Below are 26,836 nucleotides of genomic sequence, written 5' to 3'. Positions count from 1 at the left end.
CTGGGGGTGCAGGTAGACAAGAGAGCCAACAACATCCTGGCCTGGCTCAGAAGCAGTGTGACCAGCTAGACAAGGGAGGTTCTTGTGCCCCTGTGCTCAGCACTGCTCAGGCCACCCCTGGAGTGCTGTGTCCAGTTCTGGGCTCCTCAATTCAAGAGAGATGTTGAGGTGCTGGAAGGTGTCCAGAGAAGGGCAGCAAAGCTGGTGAGGGGCCTGGAGCACAGCCCTGTGAGGAGAGGCTGAGGGAGCTGGGAGTGTGCAGCCTGCAGAAGAGGAGGCTCAGGGCAGACCTCATTGCTGTGTACAACTACCTGAAGGGAGGCTGTAGCCAGGTGGGGTTGGTCTCTGCTGCCAGGCAAGCAGCAATAGAACAAGGGGACACAGTCTCAAGTTGTGCCAGGGAAGGTCCAGGCTGGATGTTAGGAGGAAGTTGTTGGCAGAGAGAGTGATTGGCATTGGAATGGGCTGCCCAGGGAGGTGGTGGAGGCACCATCCCTGGAGGTGTTGAAGCAAAGCCTGGATGAGGCACTTAGTGCCTTGGTCTGGTTGATTGTCTAGGGCTGGGTGCTAGGTTGGACTGGATGAGCTTGGAGGTCTCTCCCAACCTGGCTGATTCTCTGATTCTCTATATAGGGTGACCCTGGACTATGTTCCAGTTTGACATTTTCTTTTCTCTTCCTCAACAGTCAGCAGCTAACATTCAGTTTGCCATTTTTCTTTCATGCTTTGATTATTGTTTTTCCCCTAGCACTGCTACAGAGCTAATCATGCCCTGTCTCGTGGTTTGTAAACTCTGCAAATACAACAGATTATCACACTTCTCATAAAGAATTTATCAACCTGTTCTCTGATTGCTTCAGACAGCTTCTTACTGTATTAAGTTCATATGAATTAAGGTTTGACTAATAATAACAAAATGTCCCTCAGTCATCTGCTGGGTCTAAGGGCTAAGAGATAGTAAGAATAAATCGAGCTACAGAGTAAGAGATTGAAATGATTTCCCCACTGGAAAATCTCCTAGAATGAAAGATGTTGCTGCTTATTTTCTTGACATGTTTCCTTTCTTTGAACCTCCAGTTTACTTCCCTTGTACCCTAACCACAAGAAAAAAAAAAAACAAAACCAAAACCAAGAATAGGGAAAAAAGTTACAAGTTAAAAAAAAAGCAAAGCAGGGGAAAAAAGTAAGACCCAGACTGCCAGAAACTCATACTAAGCATCCACAAGGTAGCCTTTGGTCAGTAAGGCATCTATGAGGATGATCTTGGTTCTGAGCTGATAGAGGTTTGTCAAGTCTCTGAAAAAGCACCTGTGTCACACTTCATTCTCCAGCAGCTCTGCAAGCAGCAGTACAAGAACACGATGCATTCCACTTCTCACTGTTCTCTTCCTTCCTGTTTTTACACATTCATCTTTTTCTTACCAGACAGGACTCAGCCCACAAAGCATCAAGAACAGCAGTGAGAATCTAATCCAGCTGCCTGAGCAATTTGGAGCTGAAGCATCTTTTTAAGGGCACGGTCCAAATGCCTTCTGAACACTGACACAGCTGGGGAATCAAAGAGCTTTCTAGGAAGACAGTTTCAGTCTCTGATCACACTTCCTGGTGACAAAACACTTCCTAATGTCCAGTCTAAAACTCCCTTGGAGCAGCTCTGAACCATTCCCACAAGAGCACAGCACCTCTCCCTCTCTACATCACTTCCTCAGGAAGCTACATGTGACAGCAGGGCCACATCACAGACATCTTTTTCTCCAGCGGAGAGAAGCCCAATGTCTTTAGCTGCTCCTCATGGGACATGTCTTGTAGCCCTTTCATGAGCTTTGTTGCCCTCTGTACAGACTGGAGGAGCTTGACACTGTTCTTAAATTGTGGGTGCCAGAAATGCAGGTAAAAGAGTGCAGCTGAGGCTGCCCCCATGAGGCTAAGCATCTGCTGTGCCCCTGTGACTGTGCTGCGCGTGGTCTGTGGGGTGTTAGGTGCGAGAGGCTGAGTGGCAGTTGGCGAGGCTGGTGCGGGGCATGAGTGCCAGGTGCGGTTGTGCAGGGCTGCAGTGCAGGCAGCGGTGTGCGAGCTGTTATCGGAGGTGTGCGTGCAGCCAAAAGGTGTATGTCAGAAGTGGGATTCGAACCCACGCCTCCAGGGGAGACTGCGACCTGAACGCAGCGCCTTAGACCGCTCGGCCATCCTGACCCGTTAAGTGCTGCAGCTGCTGCTCCCCTGTCATTTGTGCACTTGCAGGTATTTTTCAGTGACCCTGCACTGCTGTTTTCCTCACAGAAAATACTCCAAACTCGAATGTATATTGTGTTGTGTTGCTCTTCAGCCACTCTTGTCTCATGTTGTACTTGTGCCCAGCATTACTCCGTCCCAGCTGCAGAATTTAGGATTTGGTACTGCTGTATGTGTGACTTGTGGAGACAGAATCATAGAATGTTGGAGGTTGCAAGGGGCCTCCAGATGTCATTGAGTCCAACCTCCCTTGCCAAAAGCAGGATCCCCTAGGGTAGTCCACACAGGAATGCACTCAGGTGGGTTTCGAAAGCCTCCAGAGGAGGAGGCTACATAACCCCTCTGGGCAGCCTGCTCCAGGGCTCTGTCACCCTCACTGGAAAGTGGTTTCTCCTCCTGTTGAGGTGAAATCTTCTATGTTCAACTCTGTATCTGCTGTTCCCTGTCTTACTACAGCACACCACAGAAAAGAGATTAGCCCACTCCATTTGACACCCAGTCCTCAGATATTTACAGACATCAAAGAGATTCCCTATCAGTCTTCCCAAGACTAAACAGCCCCAGGGCTCTCAGTCTCTCTTCATGGGGCAGATGCTCAAGACCTCTAATCATCTTTGTGGCTCTCTTGGACTCTATCCAGCAGAAGTTTAGACAGTATGAGTCAAATCTGAGTACTAACATGATCCTATTAGTAAAACACTACAACAAATTTACTTTTGGAAATATTTTGAAATTCCAAATTCCTCAAGAATAAAACTACAATGGTAAAAACTATTGCTGCAATGAACCTAAATACACTAAATACACTAAAAGAATATTCCAAGTAGAAGCTAAATTGGATTATTTTTTCCTGAGAGAAGTCTGATCAGTGAAGAGCCTCGATCAGCTTGAATTTATGAGCAGCTTGGAGCAGCCATGCTCAAGTCAGATGCTGGAATACTTTTTTTTGAAGCCATGAGGGGGGAATAAATAAATAAACACATAAATGAATAAATAACAAAGACATAGGGGTAGATAAATGAAGACATTTCCAAGCTGTGCAGATACAAATAAACAAGTATTTTTCTCTTTACTTCTCCTAACTTGCAAACAGTTTCTTCTTACCTGTTAGCAAAAGGAACTGTGTTAGCTGGTTACTGTGTACACAACAATAAAGTCAATGTTTTGCCTTTCTCAGGCCTTTTTTTCCATTCAGTTCACCAGCTATGAGTAAGTAAGAAAACTGAGAATCAATTTTAACGTCTTTCATGTAGGTCTCCTGGGAGGCAGAGTCAGCAACTCAGAAGTGAAGTCAGAAAGGATGTCATTGCCCTTGGGTAGCCAAAATTCATCACAGTGGGCAGCCCTTATTGTCCGCCGTGCTATAATAGTTTCTCAGTAGGGAAGGCAGCATGGAGTAGCACGATGACGTGCAAGATAATGCCTAAAAGCACAAAACTGGTTTAGACAGAACTAGCTAGAAACGAGTGTTTACAGAGGCACTGGAAAGCAAGAAAGGCAGAATGACTCTTTTTAGTCCTTTTCATTCTCTATCATGTTCAGGGAACCAAAAGCAGTTTCTCCTAATGCTGTGTTTTATATTGGTCATTACTTGGTTACTTCTGTATTTCTCTCCTAAACAAGGGGATGGAGCCAGGAAAGGCCCAGGGGCTGTTTCATAGTTCCTTATGTGATAGGCAACATATCATCACTGGAGCTCTACTTATTTAAAATGGCTGGAGAAGCTGAACTAGAGTAAATCATAGTCATCAGCATTCTCTGAAGAGAAAAAGGTAACTAAAAGGTTTACAGTCCACAATCTCCTACAGAAAAATGAGTCGTTCAGTTTCAGAGCTTTTCAGTCAATAATGGGCAGGAGTGCAGTATGTTAAGTCAAGTTGGAACTGACTATTTCCCATCAGAGACACTAAGGGGTGTGTTTGTGTGGAAAAAGTAGTGGCTTGCAAGGTGGATGCTTTTGTACTTCTCATTAAATCTCCTTGAATGACATTTTCATATTCAATTTACAGATTTTCTCTTAATTTTTTCCACTTACTTCAATGGACTCAGTTGTGAATTAAAATACCAGTAGTTGTCATTCCACCACAGTAAGGACAGACTCAGTGAAGGGCTAAAACACCTGAAGGCAAGACCCAAAATACTTTCTTTGATGGTTTCACATCCAGAAGTCCCAGTCAGCTCTTCTAGGCTATGCTGCTGTCAGGAATGGAAAAGGCATGAAGCCAAGACAGCAAGCAGGTGGGAGACAGATGCTTCAGCTTCCTATAGAGCTACTCAATTATGCTTTAGAGTCTCTGTCCACTAATGGCAGGAAGCAATATGCCAGGACAAGATGTGGTGCATGTCAGTTTTGCAGTGGTGAAACATTCCTAAACATCAGGACCTAGCCTTTTTCTCTAGGAAGATGCAGGAGTCTATAAAAAGTAAAGAAATGCAGCTGCCACTGCAAGACCTCAAGAGGCTTCACAAGCCAATGAATAAAAAACAACCACAAAGATATCACCAGTCATCTGCTCTTTGATCAGCTTCAGTGTGCCAGTTTGAGCCTAGCTGGAAAACTTTGGTGAGAAGAGTAAGAAGATAGGCTGTGAAAAGGAAACAATGGTGATGGCTGCTGCACTCATAGGCTTGCTGAGATGGATGAAAACAAGAACATAAACACGGGTAAGGGAGTTGCTCTTGGGCTCTGGGGCTGCATGCACTTCTCTCTGTAACCTAACTTGCTGTCTGACCAATCTGTCTGCTTCCTAACCCCCCTGGCCAACCCTCCAAACTCACCTTGAGCATAAGGCAAAGTCTGAGGTAAGGTAGAGAGGTGGGGAGAAGGCGGAAGGGTGGTTGGAAGCCCCTCCTGAGGACTCTGGTTTGTTGAAGGGCTGTTGTGTTTCTGTATTACCTTTTTAACTTGTATATGTCTGTAGATATTGTAAATACCTGCTTGTATATTGTGCTAAGCTGTAAATACAAAGCTTCTTTGACTTTCCAGATCTACTGAGCCTAGTCTGGGTGATTTTTCTTAAGTGTGGGGGGGCAGGGAACACCCAAACCGTCACATTCAGGTACACTTTAAGTTAAAAAAGAGCAAGTGCAAGTAGATTACTTCTCTGTTGGTATGGGAACTGGCTGCAGCCAGCACTTGGGAATAATGCACACTGAGGAACTACTTATAGAATCATAGAATCAACCAGGTTGGAAGAGACCTCCAAGATCATCCAGTCCAACCTATCACCCTGCCCTATCCAATCAACTAGACCATGGCACTAAGTGCCTCATCCAGTCTTTTCTTGAAGACCCCCAGGGACGGTGCCTCCACCACCTCCCCGGGCAGCCCATTCCAATGGGAAATCACTCTCTCTGTGAAGAACTTCTTCCTAACACCCAGCCTATACCTACCCTGGCACAACTTGAGACTGTGCCCCCTTGTTCTATTGCTGGTTGCCTGGGAGAAGAGGCCATGGTTAAAGTCATGTAAAAGGAAAATTAGTTGCTACAGAGCAGTAGTTACATCCACATCTGTTATTACACTCTCAATCTTCAGCTACGATTGAAGGATCAGCTGGTAACACCTCGAATGGGCATGAAATATGAAAAGCCCCCCAGGTACCCAACTCCCATTACAAAATGTAACAGGAATACCACCACTGCACTGACAGACTGAAGTGCAGTCTGACACTGCACTGAAGTGTCTGTTGACACAAGCACAGACAGGATCGACAGAGCATGAAACTAGATCTTGGAAAACACAAAAAAAAGGTTTAGTCTGTGAAATCTGGCCCTATTCTCTTGAAGAATAAGTAAATGGAAGCATATTACTCATCCTGTCACTTCTTCTGGTCATCTTAATCTCATAAAGAAAAAGGCATTCAAATAAACTTCAAGGATGAGAAGTCTCAGATATTCCCACTAAGCAAATTCATCTTTTGGTCCTCATAATCTCTTAAAGAAAAAAGTGTTCAAATGAACTTCCAAGGATGAGAAGTCTCAGATATTCCCACTAAGCAAATTCATCTTTTGGTCCTCATAATCTCTTAAAGAAAAAGGCATTCAAATAAACTTCAAGGATGAGAAGTCTCAGATATTCCCACTAAGCAAATTCATCTTTTGGTCCTCATAATCTCTTAAAGAAAAAAGTGTTCAAATGAACTTCCAAGGATGAGAAGTCTCAGATGTTCCCACTAAGCAAGTTCTTCTTTTGGTCATCATAATCTCATAAAGAAAAAAGTGTTCAAATGATCTTCCAAGGATGAGAAGCCTCAGATGTTCCCACTAAGCAAGTTCATCTTTGGGTCATCATAATCTCATAAGAAAAAGGTGTTCAAATGAACTTCCAGGGATGAAAAGTCTCAGATATTCCCACTAAGCAAATTCTGTCTGCTGCTTTCCATTGTGAGTAATGGAAGAGACGAGGCACTGGACTGAAAAATATTATTGCTGTGACAAATAAAATATGAATACATTTAATTCTTTTCAAGTATTGTATTAGAAAACAAATCTGCTTGATGTTGCTCCAGCCATGCAGATGTTTTGCTTTCAAGCAATTATACTACAGTCATACTGGCTCTCAAGACTGTTTCTAATGTCAAACCAAACTAATAGTCAGCACTTTAAAAAGGTGGAATTCAAGAATTTGGTGTTCATCTTTTCTTATCCAGATAAAAGAAAAACACAATTTATTTTGCATGATAACAGTGGGAATAGGAAGAAGCAGCAATATAAATTAACAGTAAAAGACACGAGGTCCATCAGGGGAACCCTTAAATACAGCTTGTTACTCATTAATTTATTTCACAAGGTGGCTTCTAAGCAGAAAAAAGTCTACACATGCTATATGCCCATAAAAATAGGAGTGAAAAGAAAGGTGCTCTAATTCCTACAGCATGTTGATCACCAAGGATTAAAAGCATTGCATAAGAACATGAAAACAGCACTAGATCTTTGGCAGTGGGATAATGCAGTTATCTGAGAAATAGATGTCAGAAAGATCTGACTTCCATTTTTATTTGTGCACTTTAGGTAACGGGGAAAGCATATTATGGTCTCCTAAAGCTGTAGTGATGATGCACATGCACAATGAACAAGGTCAGCAACTCTGTTTATAAACAGTCAGGTTAGCAATTTGCTAACTTGCTATCCTGAAAGCTCCTCACTAAGCCAGATTAACACAGAGTTTCTGTGTATCATCCTGACATGGTTAAAGAACCTCCCTTCCAAAGAACACAAATGGCTCCTTGCTTTCAAAATTGCACATAGCAGCAAGAGTTGATAGCTGCTGATTTCTCCACTGTACAGTATGATGGCAAACTACACAGAATCCACGTGTCACCTACTGGGGTATATCCACTGCAATCTTATCTGCTGGCAAAATGGACTTCAAAAAAGTTGGAAAGGTAGTTACCATATTTTATCAGCAACTTACCCCTGCAGCATACACATGTATGGAAAGCAGAATGAAAACCCTTTTGTTCAGCACTGAATGACCTGAACAGAATCCTAACCTTCAAATGCTAACATCTAGTGGGCAAAAACTCCACCCACTTAGGAGGTTTTATGGTGATTTTCATGTTAAGTGGCTCAGGACTAAGTATATGTAGCAAGTTATAGTGACAGAAGCAGATGGCCTGATTGCCCCGTCTGTCACTCTAGTGCAGGGTACTGCAATGAGCTTGCCCTTTTGGGAAGCAGTAACAACTACTTGGAAGCATATTTGCTTCCATCAGGAACCCCACTTTGCAGAGAATGTTTATTTTCACAGCTCTGAATGTGGTTGATAGAACTGACATTCTTCCTTACACTAAGATTCAAATTAAGGGAAGTGCAGATGACAGAAGTGAAATCCTCAGAATCTGTACATAAACAGAACTTGAGGAAAATGTTTGTTTACATATTTTGCTTTCTCACCAACAAAACTCATTCCAAGTCCTTTGTCTACACCTGGGTCAGAGAATGCCAACCGGCACTCTTGAAGTCAAGCTGTTTTTTTAACACATTGTGTAGGGCGAGAAGGAAGAACAAAATTTAGCATGCAAGGACCTTGACTTTGGCTATGTTTAGAAGGATGAGCTACAAGAATGCAAAGTTGCCCAGATGGCAAATAATGGTGCCTATATGTAAGCTGCAACCATAGTGGCAGAAGCAGCGTGCTTTGGGTCCCCATCTTCTGCCAGAGGCCCCTGCCACAAACTACAACCTTCCTGACAGGGAGCAGGGGTAGGGTGGACAAGCCCAGAGAACAGAAAGATTGCACAGCAGGGGCACACTGCATCCTCTCCCACAAAACTGGGAGGAAAGAGGGCAAGTCACTCACAGAGTCTACTGCATCAGATTTTGCCTCCAAATAGACCTATCTTTACAGCTACCATATTTTCACTCACTTCCATGTGCCCAGGACCTTGCTACTGTATTTTGCAGCAGCCAAATGCAGGAGAAGGCTAGGGGTAAGAAGGGATTACTCTGCAAAAACAGTCTTACCCTATCTTTTTCTGAACAGTATCTAAAATGAAGAACTGCAACTCACAAAGCTGTTTCTAAGATGCTGCTGAGAACTTCTTTTTTTGTCTTATCTCAACCTTGCACTTTTCCCTAGTTTTATGCTGCTGGGCTTCTTTTGTTAATTAGAAACCAGGTCTCAAGACTAATCTAGCAACAGCAGAAGAAACTATTCCCTCCAAGAATACTTCACACTGATCCTCTGCTATATGACAGGAATTTTAAATATTGGGGAAAATGTCTCACCAAAGGCTGACTCTAAATTAGCTACTTTCAAACTCTGCCTATGGAAGAGTGGTGCAATGCTTCGTCTGACAGATAAACTGCAATTAAAATAAAGGTGAAATCTTTCCACTCGCATTAGATTATCATTTGCAAGTAGTATGTGCAATACCATCTACAGAATTTGCAAGAAATGTAGGTCAAAGCATTTATTAGACCTTATGAAATAAAAGAATATTAATAAAGCAGATTACTCCACTGAAGATAAATGTTTGAGAAAGCACCAGAGTCACAGACATGCTCAAGACAACATCTATCAGATAGGACATGGAAAACTCTGACAGTATCTAAAGATACTAACAAAGATCTCCAAAGAAATCACTCTGTATTTAACATACCACTGGTCAAATCAGTCCCACTCCAAAACAAGTAGCTTCAAAAGCTGCATCAGCAAGATTTTGGATTAATGCCTCCTCCAGATGGAATTTTCAATTTAACAAGTAACAAATAACAAAATCTTGCAGTCAAAATTATACCCACTCAAATCTGAGCAGAAGTAGAAGCAGAGAGATTAACGTAACACTGAAGGATGCTCTAACCACCCTCAATACTTGCTGCAACTGAAAAATTCTACATGCTAAGCACTTGGAAGGATGTGTAGTGATGAATGAGGCAAGATGCAAACATCAGGTCACTCATGGAAAAACATCTTTTTGGCTTTTACTTAATCCTTGGGTTTTACTATTACATTCAGCTCTATACATAATGATACCATTAATAACAATGCCACTTGCTCAAACGGTACTAAAGTGACACTGGACATTCTGTCTGCTGTTTACAACTCTGAATTTTAGAATTAGAAGGCTACAATTTTAATCAGGATTGACCAAAGGTATCACTTATTTCCTAGTTGCCTGTTTCCACTTCTACAGCAGTTTAAAAATTGCTTATTATTTATTCCACACTAGGAGAGATCATCTCTTCTTCTTTCACAGACAGATCACTGGATGAATGTCAGAAACCTGCCTGCTTTACAGGGTTGTTCTCAACAGATTACTAGTATGGGAATCCCCTAGATCTCATCAGCTAAGGAGGAAGAGTATTTACATACTCTTACAGTTCCAGGTGGAAGTCCAATGGAAAGCCTACATGTGCCTCACCCTCTTGCTTTAGCATCACTGTTCTTTTTTTAGCCAGAAGGGGCTTATCTTATTACCCTTCTTAGCTGTGATCTCCACATAAAACCAGAGCACATCATCATCCCAAAAGGTACAGGCAGCACATAAAGAGGCAATTCAGACACTCTCAAATGCCGAACAGGACTCCATTGTTAGTTTGGCTTTGTGCAGCCAAACGTTCATGTAAAAATCGTACTGATTCCTTTCTCCTAATTCAGCCCAGAATGGTAACTGTAATAATTAACCTCAAGCCTGTGGTTTTTGGTTTTTTTTTTAAACCCTCATACTGCTTTCACAGAATCACAGAATGTTAAGAGGTTGGAAGGGACCTCCAGAGATCGAGTCCAACCTCTCTGCCAAGGCAGGACCCCTGGGGGTAGTTTGCACTGGAACACATCCAGGCAGGTTTTGAAAGCCTCCAGAGAAGGAGTCTGCACAACCTTTCTGGGCAGTCTGCTCCTGCACTTCACTGAAGTACAGTTAAGATCACCTGGTTTTCTGCCTGGCAGGATGCACACACCAGTATTCCACCACTGTCTGACAAATAATTCAAGTTTTCTATATTCATGCATAAAATTTTCTCTATTCATTTTCAGGTATCACATCTTGACTGTTGCAAGCAGTTTCTACATAATCTCAGCCCCTCTGCATAAGGCATTTTTTCCAGCAATATTCAAGTGTGGCACCTGCAAAGCAATTCATGGCATAAGAGGAAAGAGAATGACAAGAGTGCATTCTTATTAAAATGACAGTTTCACCACTATGCCAACAGAATATAGAAGGGCACAAATTACCTTTAGCATGCTGCAAATACAAGCACACATGGGGAAGCCTGAGAACAACAAAGCCCTCTGACAAAAATGGTTTGGAATTAAATTCCAAGCACTCATCAAATGCTATTTATGTCATTTTGGTGCAGGCTTACAAATTCTCTGTTCATACAGAAAACTCACTACCACTACTACAGCCTCATAAGCAAGAGATGCAGTTGTCTGCATCAATATAATTAAAACAGCTTCTGAGTCACAGAGGAAAAATCTGGCCCATGTTGATACATTATGCAGAGCATCTATAAAAACGACTGTGCTGATAGCAGTAAGCAGGAACTATGACCATGGAATTGGAAATGTTATTGTCTCCTTCATACAGAGTTTCTTTTGTATAGCAAATACAGGGAAGTGAAAAAATGAACACCTGAAAAAGATGAGTGATTCAACAGCAACAGATTCTACTGCCTACTCATCATTTTTATTCAGGCCTCTCAGGGTATTAGGCAGTATCAGCTAAAATATTTGAACTATGAACCGCACTGTGTCAAGGTGATTGCTTTTCAAGCAAACAGGATTTTTAGCAGGAACTAAATTAATTGGAAGAGAATGAAGGAGTTTTACTGCTCTGTTTCTGTAATCTGTTTATTTTACTGGCAAGCATAGCAAAGCTACTTGAAATTTGCCAAAGGAGCAATACAAAATACTGTGGTGTAAAACTTCATTTATGCAAGATATTTTTCTCCCCACATCTGCCTGACACCTTGCAAAGAACAAACACGAGACATTTGTTCCTATATATCCTGAAAATAAAGCAGTCACAGAATCATAGAATTGTTTTGGTTGGGAAAGACCTCTGAGATCATCGAGTCCAACCACAGTCAAGGATTTCTATGACAGGGGCACTTCTTTGATGCACTTCTGGGGCATCAGAGATGCTGCACCAGAAAAAGGCTTTATATCCTTTTAGAATTGGTAAGAAAAAAAACCCAAACCAAAACCAAATTCATACCCTCAGTGGCATGAATGACCACTCTACAGCAGCATTAATTCCATATTACAAATTAGCCAGAAGGTAGAGCAGGAAAAAAATACATAAGGACTTAATTTTATTAAACATAAACATGCAATGTTTGCTTCCTTATTGATGAACAGAAGATAGGAATATTATGCCCACATGGTTTAAAGCTATTAGCAATACAGTATCTGACCCTTCACTAACACATGGGAAAAACCTATCTTTCATCACTTGGGAGAGCAAATTAAAGGAAAATTATCCATTGTATTCCATGTACTAAAATAAAATTAATCAAAGTCCTTCTCCTATGGCTCCATTCTAGTGCTGAAGTAGCTTTGTAAGGGAAGAGGGTTTTTTTTTTTCAACAAGGAAGTATTGATGCTCTGTAGAGTTTTACTTGGTTTAGGTCATAAATTCATAGTAAAGAACATTAGTATGTGCTAGCAGAAAAGAATCAGACACAGGTAACTTGTGCAAGGAGGAAAAAGCCCACCAGCTTAGGCAGGAATTTCAATGCTGTAGTACTATGCAACAGACTAAGCCAGTCTTTGTAGCCTCCTATCTCACACTCTGTTAGTTAATACCTCAATTTAAACTTGAATGTAAATCATAGAATCAACCAGGTTGGAAGAGACCTCCAAGATCATCCAGTCCAACCTAGCACCCAGCCCTATCCAGTCAACCAGACCATGGCACCATCCAGTCTTTTCTTGAACACCCCCAGGGATGGTGACTCCACCACCTCCCTGGACAGCCCTCATAGCTCTCTTATACCCAAGTCATGTTTTATGTGCCTAGTCTCACAGGCACATAAAAAAACCTTTTTGCTTCAGCACTTTTTACCAAAGAAAATGTAAAAAATGGTGTCATCTATTAGTGTCATGAATACTAAAACTTAAAACATACCCATGATGGCTAAAGATTCAATAAAAGCATACAGAGGCATCCTGGGGGAGTCAGCTGGCAGGGCAGCAGACAGAAGAAGTTTTGAGCCACACTGGTCACCTCAGATCCTTTGCTAGAATTCATAAATAGGTGCGGTGCACTCTTACAAACGCAGGAACTCATTGTCACATTGTATGAATGCAAATGCACATCTGCAGAGTCAAACATTTTGCTGGTGCAAAGTGATGTAGGTATTTTGTGGATCTAGAAAAGTGTCTTCTCTTCAACATCAAAAGCCTAGTTGAGACAGTATCAAAACAAAGCAACACAAGAGATTACAGTTAAACAAAAAAAAAATCCAAACAAATAGAAAACCAAACCAAACCAAACAGGAACCTTATTTAAATGTAGGAAGGATTCTACAAGATGATAGCAGTCTCAGCTATGATGATCTACCAGTCAAATGAAGAAGACTTTCCTGTATTCTTCCTAAGTGCTCTTGCATAGTTTAGTAATTGTGTGCAGAAGGCATATTAGAGGGTTATAATTTTAAGTCCTTCAGGACTAATACTGCATTTCTCACCTAAGATTAAGAAGTAGATGATTTATCTGTTTCTTTAGAGAAAATCCTATCATTTTCTCTTTATCTGTTAGAGAGGTATAGCTAACAACACACCAAGAACAGACTGGATTGTCAGTTGAGTTCATCAGTTGTATGCTCCTTCACCACAAATTTACAGGCTTCAGATGCAGCTCAAAAACATTAATTCATCACTATTCAATTTTTATTGAATGGAACAGGAATCTTCCTAAACAAAGGTACATGACAGGACACTAGTTGTTTAAAATTGCAACAGTCCAGAACTCCAAACAAACTTGAGTAATTTAATCCTGGCATGGAAACTGAACGCTCGATGCACTGAAATTTGTGTGGTGCCACTGTGCAAGCACCACAGTATAAAATGTCAGGCAAGCATCTGGAAAACTACAAGCTGCTTATACCTGCTTCACTTCTTCACACCATCTCCGACTGCATTTCTGTACACAGGCACAATTTAATGCAAATTTACCCATCCAAAAGCCATCATCTTCACTTTTACCCAGACTGCTCCGAAAAACCCTTCTAACAGTCATGCAAAAGTGACTCAGCTCATCTGCATTAAAGCACACTGGCAACTGCTTGTGCCCTCACACAGGTCTAGATCTGGCATATTTTGGCAAATGTGAATTAACTGAAGAGATTTGCAGACCTTTAGGGAAAAAAAATAAAAGAGATGCTGTGCTTGTCACAGGAAGTTATTTAAAGCAAACTCCTATGATCTGAAAATCTACTGGTTTACACATATGGAAAACTGAAAAAAGAAAACTCACCCACAACATGATTGGGTATTATAAGAAAAAGGAATAAAGAAATTTTTTTTAAAAACTAATTTTTTAATTGTTCTTCCTCTTCTTGGATTCACTCAGCAAGAGACAGGTGCTTTTGCCACAGTGAGCTGTAATAACTGGAAAGGAGAATCAGAATAGGAAGGGATAACGGGGTGGTTTACGGAGAACTATTTCCTCCCTATCAACATCAACTTTCAGATCTACTCAGGATTTCATTGGTTTCTGCTGAAGGTCCATGGGTCTCAAAAAGTGTTCTTTTATGTTCCCCAGAGGAGATCACATTTGAATTTCCTTTGAGAAATTAACTTCTACTGAGCACTGCCACATCATCTTACATCTCTGCCTCTGGGCGCACCTAGGAAACAAAAGTGATTAGAAGGGACTGAGGGCGTAAAAAGGGATCAGAAAGGACAACAACAAGGTTTCGTTCTGTCCATGCTACAGTTTTAGGACATGTTTCTTTTAGAGGACGCTCAAAACTGAAGAGGTGTTTGGGGCAAATACATATGGTTAGGTGAGAGCATCTTTCCTGGGTATTTCCAAACACAGCTGTATTACAGCTGCAGAGAGGACAAGCCATATCTCCAGCTACAATCTAAGCCTCACTCAAATCTAACAGCATCATTAGGAGATGGCAGCAGAACTGCAGTGAGACAATTTAGTGTTCACTGTGCCACATTCCTGTGCCAAACTCAACATGCAGACAGTCTCCAATTACACTTCATCACATCACTCTCCTTCCAAGCACTGTGAGCTCCATGCAGCCATGCAGCTTCTCCATCTGGGTAACTGCATTAACTGCCACCATCAGGCTCCACCATTTTGCAGACCTTTGCTACTGTGTGTGTCTGTCTCCAGGAGACAAGGAACACACTTTTGATGCACAAAGCTGAATTTCCTTTACAAAGTGTAAGGAAAAATGTGACACATGAAGACCACTCATATCTCGATTCTGCCTCACTTGCTAATCAGCATTCACAAAAAGAATGCACCAACAGCTTTGTACAGCTTTCAGCTACACATTCATGCAATGTTTATTTCCACCAAGAGTGCTTCAACACTCAGGGAACAGGAAGGACACCATTTACCAACTAAGCAGTTAAGGCATCCTGTGTCTCATCTGCTCAGTTGTTTAGTCAATATCTTTTAAGTACTCTACTTAAGTTCTGCTAGGGTGCCAGAAGCATTAATTTCCTCACGAGCCTCTCCAAAGTGATTATTGCTACAGTATTAGAACATTTCACCATTAATGGACTTACTCTTTCATACAATGTTGTTATGTTGTACAGCTACTAGTACCTTCATTTTACACATGCAGACTTTAAACACAGAGTAAAGTCCTCATTTACTTTAGATATCCAGACCGCTCCAGGTAAAAAAAAATGCTTACAGTAATAAGAGTAAGAGGTAAGGGGCTGTGAGGAGGTAGAATAAAGAGGTGAAATGCCCTTAACAGGGCTTGCCTGAATTATAACAGAACAGGGAGAATTGGAAATTCTGGATTGCTTCTGGACTCTGAAGCACTCTCACAGTCGCCAAGACTCCACCACTTGCATGCCCTCCCAGCTGCCTAATAACATTCTCGCCTTCCCCCAGCCCCATCCCATCACCACTGCCAACCTCCAACAACCCCACCCAAGCAATGCTAAGATTCTGCCCAGGCATCTCATCCTAATCAAAGACCTTCTCTCTGATGGTGCCCAGATCCAAGAATAGTTCTTTATTTCATAATTTCTAGTCAGGATGTTTGCTCCTAAGATTATCTCAAATCCAGGCACTTCCCAGTGCCTTATGGTCATTATGAATACAAACAACAAAAAATTTCACTTTTGTCAATCACTACAGCCATAGTAAGAACTGAATTAAGTCCTGCTTGATGCTGTCATCTTAGATGCAAGTACACACACTCAACTGAAAGGCAGTTGTGCCCTCTGGGACCCCTGAGCACTGCCTGGAGGTAGGCTCTGAGGTGCAATGCAGCACAATGATATTGCTACCACTTTACACCCAGCACTTCAGGTAGAGGTTGAAGATAAAGTAAGCACCAGGTTAGAACAAGAAGTGCACAAAAGCAGTTATTATGGCAGGGACACCTGAGAAAAAACTTCAATTTGGAGTGCCAAGTTTGATTAACAGCTTCATTAGAAGATGAACAGAAATCATGCATTTTAACTATGTAAAAACAGTTAATTGTGTGTAGGTCTTTAAAACAAGTAAATAAACACATGCTCCACTGTGGAATGCTTACAGTAAGGATACACAACACTCTGGAAGGCAATAAACAAAACCAAACAAACCAACCACAGCAGCAATGCTTTAGTAAATGTCAGATCCACTCCAAAACTTATAACTTCTTACACATAGCTATGCCACTTTTTTCCACTCTAGAGGTGTCCAAGTCATTTGGTGCTTCAGGTTAAAACTTCTCAGTGGAGCATAAACTCAGGTTGTAAGATTTCAGGTGAGGTAATCCTTAGTGAAAAGAAAAAAAGTGAAAGGTGTGACAGTTTGCATATAGAAAAGGAGTTTCACAATCAAGTGTTCCACACAGACAAGAAAATTCCTGCTGTCATCATTTCTGCCATAAGGGACATGCAGCCAAAGATATACTAATGGCAATAGAAGGTATGAGTGGGACTTCCATCAGTGGTTTAAGTCCACACTTGAAATAAATGTAGTTATTTGAAATATATGCCAGTAGAAAGTGTCACAAAGAGCTTGAGGTTTCATCCAGAATCCAGATTGAATGATAATGAATTAGCATTTACATCAATGGCCATAACATTTCACTGTAGTTAGTGTTCATATTAAGTCTATTCAAAATAAAAACAAACAAAAATAGTCATAATCCCTGAGAAAATTACTGAAAAAATCCACAGAGATTAATGACAACATTCCAAAGAGTTAAAGCCAGAAGAAACAAACAGGAGGTTGTAGCCAGGTGGGGGTTGGTCTCTTCTGCCAGGCAACCAGCAACAGAACAAGGGGACACAGTCTCAAGTTGTGGCAGGGGAAATATAGACTGGATGTCAGGAGGAAGTTGTTGGCAGAGAGGAGTGATTGACATTGGAATGGGCTGCCCAGGGAGGTGGTGGAGTCACCATCCCTGGAGGTGTTGAAGCAAAGCCTGGATGAGGCACTTAGTGCCATGGTCTGGTTGAATGAGTAGGGCTGGGTGCTAGGTTGGACTGGATAATCTTGGAAGTCTCTTCCAACCTGGTTGATTCTATGATTTTGTTTCCCATTACATCAATTTTCCTTGATATTGCTCTTAGCAGTCCTAAATAAGAGCTGTTTCCTTCTCTAAAAGGGATTTAAAAGCTGTTACAGCTTCTCCTTTCTCTCTGATAATCACCAATCAATCATCTTGGAATATACTTGGATCAACAACATGGATGTTCTGGACCTTTTTGGTGCATCAGAATACCTAAGCCAATTTGGAATTCAGCTGCCAAAGATTCAGCTGACTGAATAGAGTAGGTTTACCTGAACAGTATATAAATACCAGTTTCTGAAATACAACAACATTAATAATTTAGTACCACAAAGGAAGTATAAAGAAGACTCACAAGTGAATCAATTTTGCTGCAGTGACTATAAATACTAACATTTTGGTAGGCTCTGTATTATTTATGAAATATGAAGATGATTTATTACTAAGCTTTTGTAAAGCTATAGATAGGTTCAGGAATAAATACTAATGTGTTTGTTGTTATTTTAGAATGCCTCTATGGAATCTGGTTGTGTTCTGCCTTTAGGGAAATAAAGAGTTCTGATTATAGTATCAAAGTCTTATCTTTATGTGTACGTCATAGTACAGAAAGGTTTTCAGATACTTATTATCTACAGCAATACTTAAGTGAAGTGTTTCACCTAGGAGTTTGTCTCACAAGTCTATGTCCCAAAAGCATTTAACACAAAGGAATGCAGGAGACCAAAGATTCTTTTGCATTTCCAGAACTCAAGTTCATAGTGAAACTAACAGGAACTGTATGCATCAAGTATCTAGGGAGAAAAAGCATCAGAATTAAGCAGCCATGCTATGCATTCACATAGTATCTTTCTCTCTCCAGATTTAGTCTTCTAAAGGGTGAGATCACCTAATGCAGACAGACAAGATGGTTCTTTGCACCCTGACTCACGGCTGCATAAGCACCTCCCAAAGCAAAAGTGTGTGCAGATAGCATCAGCAAACAAACAAGGTTCCAGTGATCTCAAGAAGCAACCTCAGAGGAATCCAGTTTGATACAGACCTGATACAGCCTTGCTCCACATGCTCAGTAAGAAATACTCCCTGGGTGCAAATGCAAAGGTGGTAACTGTGCCTTCATAAGTTTAAGGACTACGTCCCAGGCTGACCCAAACTGTTACTCTTTGGTCACTGACTACTGAAGAACACATAAACCAGAACAGCAGATCTTAAATGAGTAAGGCTCTTAAAGACCAAAGTTCCTACTCAAACAGAAAAAAGCCTTGCTTTTGCTAACATTAGCCTAAGCTCAGCTTAGTATTCAGTATTTCAAGTTTTGTTTGCATTTCACTGTTGATGGCTGGGAAATTTACCAGCAAAGTATTAACTCATACCTACTCACCATTCTTTATATTCTCTCCCTCACAGAAAGTTTTGGGTTGGAAGGGACCTTTCAAGGTCATTTAGTTCAATATCCCTGGAGTAAGCAAGGACATCTTCAACTATATCAGGCTGCCTGGAGCACAATACAAACTGACCTTAAATGTTTTCTGGCATGGGGCATCTAACACCTCCTGGGTAACTTCTCCCAGTGTTTCACTATCTCCATTGTAAAAAACAAAATCTTCTTTGTATCTCATCTAAATCTATCCTCTTTTAGTTTAAAACCATTTCCCTGATAAAAACACGCTGTCCTCATTTTTCTTTAGGCTCCCTTTAACTACTGAAAGGCTGCAAAAAGGTCTCCCCCAGAGCCTTCATTTCTCCAGGCTAAATCTCAACTCTTTCAGCCTTTCTTCATAGAAGTGTTCCAGTTGTCTGATCCTTTTTATGCCCCTCCCTCTGGATCCCGCTTCAAAACATTTATTTCTTGTGCTTTGGGTTCCAGAGCTGGACACAGTACTCCAGGAGAGGTCTCACCAGAGCTGAGTAGAGCAGTAGAACCTCTTGGCTATTTGGGTTGCAAGTGCACATTGTTAGCTTATGTAGCTTTTCATGCACCAGTATCCCCAAGTCCTTCTGTGCAAGGCTGCTCTCAATCCCTTCATTCCCCAACCTGGACTGACACTGGGGAATGCCTCAATCCACATGCAGGACATTGCAGCTGGCCTTACTGATCCTCAGAGGGGCCACATAGAGTAACAGCTCAAGCTTGTCCCGGTCCCTCTAGATGGCATCCCCTCCTTCTGACATGTCAGCTGCACCACACAGTTGAGGGTGCACCTGACCCCGTTATGTCACTGATGATATAAAACAGCACTGGACTCAGTACAGATCCCTGACAGATACCACTGTCCACCTGAGCATCAAGCCATTGAAGCACTGACTTTCTTTTTTTCCCCAAAAAATCATTTTATTTGTGTGCAAAGTTACTGCATTTGCATCCAGGGCACAGCAGGCAGAAGTTCCAGGTGACAGAAAACAGAGTAATTAACTAGGCACAAATGAGACAGCCTGAAAATATATAAAGAGCAAGAGATTTGATAAGCTCAGTTTTTCCAAGACATCTTCATCAATCTATATATACCCTTATGTAGAAAAAATGCTGGACAATGTGTAGCTCTTTCATGGGCTGGAAGTCGAGTAAGAACAGCAACATGTCAAAATAAGTTATTAACAGCAAACACTTGAGCTAATTAACTGGGAAGTTCACAATGGATTTGGATGCACTCGTAAGTGTTAAGAGGGTTTTACTCCAAATGAAGAGCATTTTTCTTCCTAAATGGTAAGCCTCATTCAGCTAAAGAGGTACTCAAAAGTCCACCAGTTCCTATTAAATTGGAAGTCATTGCACACGTTCCTCTGGTCTTACACTGTGCTGGGGAAATCCTCCTTTCTGCACAAGTTTTAACTTTTCTTTACAAATCACTCAGTCTGGCTTCCAATGTTCATTCACCAGGAGTCAGTAAGTACTGACACTGACTGGTGTTACTTCACCCCTAATCTTGCCAGGATGGTGAAGGGGGTGGGGAGCAGAACAGGATGCTCCATCAGAACACCACAGCACACTTTATCCATGCTGGTCAGAATCCCGCTTTTTCACCCTGTGTTAACATCCCTGGACTATATGGACAACACAGGACATTTGCTCCAGAGGAGGTATGATCCTTTTGTGACAAACAGCCTGTTTGTAAACTGTGTTCAGGATTCCTCTTGGGACTCCATCACAAACACACAATCCAGCCTGTGGGCAGACGTCCTCTCATCTCTTTGCTCCTCTGAGCCCACTCTCTTTGTATGACTTCTCAACCACTGAATGATAAAGATGCACAAGTGTATTCCTGAGGAGTAACAAAATGAAGTCAAATGGACATTCCCCCTTGTGCCATTTAAGAAGCCAAAATTCCAGTTACTTCTGAGTATAATAGCTGTGGAAGATTAACAAAGGTTTGTGGATTTTTCCTCCCTACTTCTCTCTTCCCTATTTTTTCCCCTTCATCTCCAGACCCTATCACAGTAGAATGTAATAGTAGAATACAGTGAAGTATAATAGAATGAAAAAATTACAAATGCTCCTTCTATCTCTACTTCGATATAGCAATGTAAGAAAACAGGAGCAGGAGGACATCTCTTCCTTCAATATGTAATTGGCAGGTATAGGCAGTAGCCTTTACATACAGGAGAAACTCCTTAATTGTGCTGCTGCAGCTCTCTCTGTGACAGAGGCCTCTGCAAAATCTAAAACATTTTGACCTGGAGATCCAGCAGCTTCCTGTCTTAGAAACTGCATGACGTGTCCACAATGCATCAAAAGATATCCAGGAGACACCTTCCATGTCTAATCTTCAGTGAAACTGCTAGGCAGCAGCAGATGCTAGAATAGAAGGGTAATTTACAGCTCACTGCTGCAGTACACCACGCAAGCGTCTGCTCCAGGTGCAAGTCACCACCAAAGAAATTAAGATAGCAGACTTGAAAGTCTTCCTCAAGAGCTTCAGAACACTTGCAATTCTTTGCCTATCACCAACTGCTCCTTCTACTTCTGACAGCAACAGTTCACACCAAGAAAGAGACCCCACCTTCACAGCTATCTGCTGCAGCAGACAAGGAAACCATCCTAAACAGTAAATGGCTCTATTAAACAGAAGTATGAATACCTCCTGTGTGAACCCATTCATGAATGTGTAGCACTCTTGTGCTAACCTGTCATCCAATCACGGTTGTTAGCAGTCAATATTTGCTTCTATAAGGTGTTTGCTTACCATGTGTTTCAATAATATGCTTAATTTCACAGTTTTCATACAGTAACTTATTCAGCAGCTTGCCAAAGGAAAAAAAATTACAGTAGCTCAGAAAGAACAAATGGTAAAAGAACCTGCAAACTCGCCCCTAATGGGTAATGCTGACAATCCTACCCTCAGCTATCAGCCTTAGAGAATAATCACTTCCTCAGGAAAATTTTCCAGGGCATTATTAATAAGTTTTGGGGGGGTGGTTGTTGTTTGGGTTTAATTAAATTCCTCTTCTTAAAAAAAAAAACCCAACCATTTATTTTTACATGGTTTTCCATAGTTCTTTTATTCCCCAAAGCAGCGGGTGGGGAATGAGTATATACAACAACACGTCGTATTAAGAAATGAAAAGCATGGATAATATTTCCTCAGATTAAATAAATAATGGAGAAATAAGTTTTCAAGGGAAGACATGCATGGAGAAAGAAGACAGGGCTACTTTCCTCACCTGAATGGAAAAATAATTTATGTGCATACACTGCAGCTGCTAACTAGATATTCCCAAGCAATGAATATGTAACACTGCAACCACTCAAAACAGTTTTCTGATTTTCAGTAACTGGGCTCAAACCTGGACAAGCAGAATCGAATCAACTAATACCACAGGAATTATATACTAGTGTATAGTCTGTGGATGTGATTCTACTTTTTCACAGAATCATAGAATCAACCAGTTTGGAAGAGACCTCCAAGATCATCCAGTCCAACCTAGCACCCAGCCCTATCCAGTCAACCAGACCATGGCACTAAGTGCCTCATCCAGGCTTTGCTTCAACACCTCCAGGGATGGTGACTCCACCACCTCCCTGGGCAGCCCATTCCAATGCCAATCACCCTCTCTGCCAACAACTTCCTCCTAACATCCAGCTTATATCTCCCCTGGCACAGCTTGAGACTGTGTCCCCTTGTTTCGTTTTATCACCATATGCTTGGACTACTCAAGAATTTTATCTGGTAAGGATATTCATCTATAGAGTTCTGAACTATAATCAGATGTGCTAAGATGTCATAACTGCAAAATGAAACACAAATAATTATATTATGACTCCAAGAGTGTAAGAGAAGGCATTTTTAAACACTCAGACTTTGAGGGCTTCTGATGTTTTCAGCAAGGTTATTTTTTAAATGCTTACTATTATTTTAGCTGAACTCTAATGACAGGAGAAAAATGTCAGGTTGCCACACAAAAACTTACTTTTCACTACACTGACAACACAGGTAATAGAAGCTGTTCTTTGCCACTGCATTTTCTTATGGTCTTGTGCAGCAATCAAAAGGCATCTACTTCAGAATTCAATTTCTTTCCCCCATTACTGCATACTCATAAAAACGGAATTGACAGGATAGCAGTTAAATCATGCACAAGTCAGATCCCAATCCCACATGCTGACTGGATTTCAAAACCTCACAGACCAACTGTTATTGGGGGGGGGGGGGGGGGTATATTTCATTTTGGAATAGGGGAAGAGTTGAAGAGGTACAGAAACAGTCACACAGCACTTTTCCTATCCCCACTGCAACAGCATTAATTAACAGAACCAAGAACATGCACAGTAGGGGTGGCAGGTTTTGTGCCTTTTAACAACTTTAAACTACATCACCTTTTGATGAGGTTTGACACGCAGAGATTTAAACTTATACGAATATTGATCTGAGTACTCCACCCAATCTAAGTCAACGAGGAAAGAAAACCACTCCTGTAACGCTGTCTTAAATCAGGTCATTAAAACGAGAATGGGATTCTGTGATGGTCTAAGGAAAATTAAGACAGAATGCCCACCAAGAGCACCTTACTGGCCTTTGCTTAATCCAGTTCTTTCATCAGTGTCATGCCTAGCAGCAGAACTTTCCTAAGTGAGGGTCAGTTTCTCACAAAGATCCTCAAATTCCTCTTTTCCTATCAATTTGTTTTAATTAGATGGCTGTCTTCAAACAACTTTGCAAACAGCATCGGAAACTGAATAGGGAAACAGTTACTGAAACCTCTCCCTCGTTCCAGAGCACAGGAAAAGAAATCAACTAAATCAGAGCACTACCAGCTATGAAGTATAGAACTTCGCATTCCCTAGCATCAGTAACGGAGAATTCAGCTGTGAGAGGAGCAAGACCAGAATGAGCGTTTTCAAAATGAGCAAGGACAGCTCATTTTCAGAGGAGAAAAAAAATCCCCTAGGCATAGTTTGGTACTTGTGTCTAGTACCAGGTAAGTCAACGTAGCACCCTCCTACTGAACTAAAAGAGGACCCAGCACAAACTGTCGCAGGAGGGCACAAAACCGGCTGCATGCCATTACAGCTCCGCTCGGCAGACACTTGGGTTCCGGCGGTACCATCTGGTAAAGCAGAAACTCCTTCAGACGCCACAGCCCCGCTCATTCTGACGCCGCACTGCCTGCGCGGCTACTTGCTCGCTATTTTCGTGTCGCGGTCTCACCGCGGGGCGAGCGCAGCCTCCCGCTTCCCTCCGCAGCCGCGGACCGCGCTCGGACCGCTCGCACCTGCCGGCGGCGAGGGCTGCGCGGCCCCGGGGTCGCCACACGCACCTGCGGAGACGCGCGCTCTCCCGCCGCCGAGCCGCGCACTGCGGACCCACCGCGGCCCGAACCGAGCCGGCAGGCCGCGGCTCGCGCCCGAGGCGGCAGGACCCCGCAGCCCGGGGCGAGCCACTGCCCCACAACGCCCCGTACGGCGGGCCCGGGCCGCCGGCAGCCGAGAAGTTGCGACGGCCCCGGGGAGTAGCGGGGGGAAAGGCGGCGCAGCGAGGCGGCAGGACGGAAAGGGGCAAGCCGGTCGCATCCCTCTTTCCGCCCGATGCCATCCCCCGGGGGTTGGAGGAGGTGGAGGGTGGGAGGACGCCAAACTCCGATCTCCTGTCCCCCCGCCCGCCCGGCACCGCGGAGGGCACCGCGGAGGGCACCGGCTCCCGGAAAGAAACTTACTTGCGGCCGGCGGCGGCACGCGGCTCCCTCACGCGGCCCCCCGCCGCGCGCCCTCCTTCCCGCTCGGCGAGCGCGGCGGCGGCGGCCGCTGCCGAGCGGCTCCGGACATGCTCAGTGCCCCCCCGCCGCCGCCGCCGCCGAGCGGAACCTACCACCGGAGGTGGGGGGGGGAATGGGGAGGGGAGCACGGAGAAACAGGGGGCAGAGCTGGGTGCTACCAAGAGGACGAGCTAAAAATAGGCGCCGCAGAGAAGAGCAGCGAGAGCTTAAAGGGGCAGACACGGCCTCATTCCCCGCCGCCCCGGTGTTCTCCGCAGTGTCCGCGGAGAGACAGCGGACCCGGGGAGATGCCCTTGTAGCCCGCGCTCCGGCCCTGCCCGCGCCTCTGCAGGGAGCCCCGCGCCACGCTCGTTCGCGGCCAGTCCCTCCTGAGCGAGCGGGCTGCGCGGTGCGCGGCGCGGCCGCCGAAGCGCTCCTGCGAGCGTGTGGCGGGGCGGCGTGTGGCGGGGCGGCGGGCGGGCTCCGTCCGCCCCTGGCCTCAGCGCGGGGCCGGGCTGCTTACCAGCGGGTCGGGTCACCCTGTGGAGCGGCAGCTCCAGCAATCGGATCTACAACGTGTGGTGGAGGACTGCAGGCGGTGTTTCCATGCAGCGTTTCTCGGGAGACATCGCCATCCGGCTCTGAGGTGCTAGGGGTTGCGGCGGAGCGCGGGTCACAAAGCTGACCCACACTCTGCCGCTGCAGTGAAGCCCGGAGCACGCAGTTGAAAACAGAGCTTCTGTCCATGCAAACAGCCTCCTAAAGACGATTTTTATTCGCGGCCAGAGAAATGATACGATCGCGCTCTCCTTTCGCAGACGCTGCTGCCTTGCATCCCTGAGAGCTGTAGACGACTGCCAGAAATGAAATGCACCCTACCTATTTGTGAATGGGGGTTTCTGGTGTGCTTTTTAAGCCACACATTCGCTGCCTTCCTAAAAATACCAGGAAGAACAAACATGACAACACCACGCAGCTTTCGGTTTATAAACATACTACAAAGGCTAAAATTACATTACCCTAGCAGGAGGCTTTTTTGGGTGTTGGGTTGGTTTTTTTTCTCTGTCTCTGAATTCTGCTTTTACAGCAATAGAAAATTGATGCTGCTGCACCAAAAAAAAAAAAGGAGCCCCGCATCTTTACAGTATGAATACTAAATCTCACTCTTACAGTGGGTATCAGACATCTGCAGAATGATCACACACGATAGCACACGCAGGCAGGATTATCACGGTTAAGAAGTTCCGCTTATTTCACTAGACGCAAGAAGAGAACACTGCAATTGTATCTTAACCTGAAGTCTTTAACGCTGCCTTCAGTGAAAGCCACTGCAGGGGTGGGGGAAAGCTCAGTTACACGTGGGTGACTATAATCAGGAAAGGAAACATTACTTGCCAGTAGTGTCAAATAAAGTGAGAGCGAGGAAGCAATTTCCCCCGTAGAGTGGCACACAAAGGCACAGATTGTTAGACAAGATTATGTAGGTGACTCTGCTGCCGTAATTCAAGAAACAGTAGATGATGTCGCAAAGAGTGTAGTATTAAAAAGGGGATGAATCATGTTCATTAATTGCCTCCTCGTTCTGTAAGCCCTGAGATACACTGAATTCTGTTGTCCAGGTCTAAGCACAGCCTTCATGCTATGTGTTAGAAAAGATTGTGTTGTAACTATGCAGGATGCATAGGAAAAGTAAATGATGGTTTAAAACCGTAATTCTTTCCCCTGGATTTCGAGCTGGGCAGCTGGGAAAATGAAAAGGCAGTTTCCTGAGTGCAGCCTCTGATTTGGGATAAGGGAAGGCTGATGTATTCCTGGCTGCATCTGGAGCTCTGCAGAAACAGTAGGCAGGCTCCGGAGAATTGCCTAGAACAGTCTGCACCTTTAACACCATACAACTCTGGATAAATCAGGAGACCAAAAGACGTCCTGAGTCTCAGGAGAGGAGCATCCAGCTGGGGGCTCTTACTACCTAGAGAGTGCAGAAGACTGTCCACCATGGAGACAAATGTCTCTGCTAAAATAATGGAAGAAAACATGTGTCTTTTTTTTCCAAGCCTACATTATTGCTGTCTTCAGGGGCAGATCTATTATCATTCTCACATCTCTATTTGACTGTGAGGAATCTCTTCAGAACTTGTCAAATATAGCTGCTTTTACAAAGAGAGATAAGGATATATGGATCTTTCTTCCCCAAGCTGTGCTTTTGTAGATGGCATTACATTTTCAGCATTTTTTGCCTAAGATAACAGGTTTTTACAGT

At 43.2% G+C, this 26,836-nt stretch overlaps 1 protein-coding gene and 1 non-coding gene across 4 annotated transcripts in view; both read right to left on the bottom strand.

Moving 5' to 3' along the window:
• The window catches only part of OXR1 (oxidation resistance 1), a 256,107-nt gene extending 230,783 nt beyond the window's left edge, over positions 1–25,324 (bottom strand). Inside the window, exons 1-2 of one of the 3 annotated variants that reach the window (XM_064154137.1) lie at positions 24,538–24,628; positions 16,536–16,649 (exon numbers count right to left, since the gene is read on the bottom strand). The gene's annotated coding sequence lies outside the window, so the exon portion shown is untranslated. Of the gene's footprint in view, positions 1–16,535; positions 16,650–24,537; positions 24,640–25,099 lie in introns of those variants that run through there. The other 2 variants (XM_064154139.1, XM_064154136.1) reach the window with 2 other exon arrangements.
• On the bottom strand, positions 2,111–2,193 carry TRNAL-CAG (transfer RNA leucine (anticodon CAG)). Its single transcript has one exon. It is a non-coding gene; the product is annotated as a tRNA-Leu (tRNA).
• Positions 25,325–26,836: the final 1,512 nt, after the last annotated feature.

This window comes from Pogoniulus pusillus, chromosome 14, assembly GCF_015220805.1.
Source record: "Pogoniulus pusillus isolate bPogPus1 chromosome 14, bPogPus1.pri, whole genome shotgun sequence".
NCBI classification, from domain to species: domain Eukaryota; kingdom Metazoa; phylum Chordata; class Aves; order Piciformes; family Lybiidae; genus Pogoniulus; species Pogoniulus pusillus.
The sequence above is the reverse complement of the archived record's forward strand: the minus strand, read 5'-3'. Positions and strand labels throughout refer to the sequence as shown.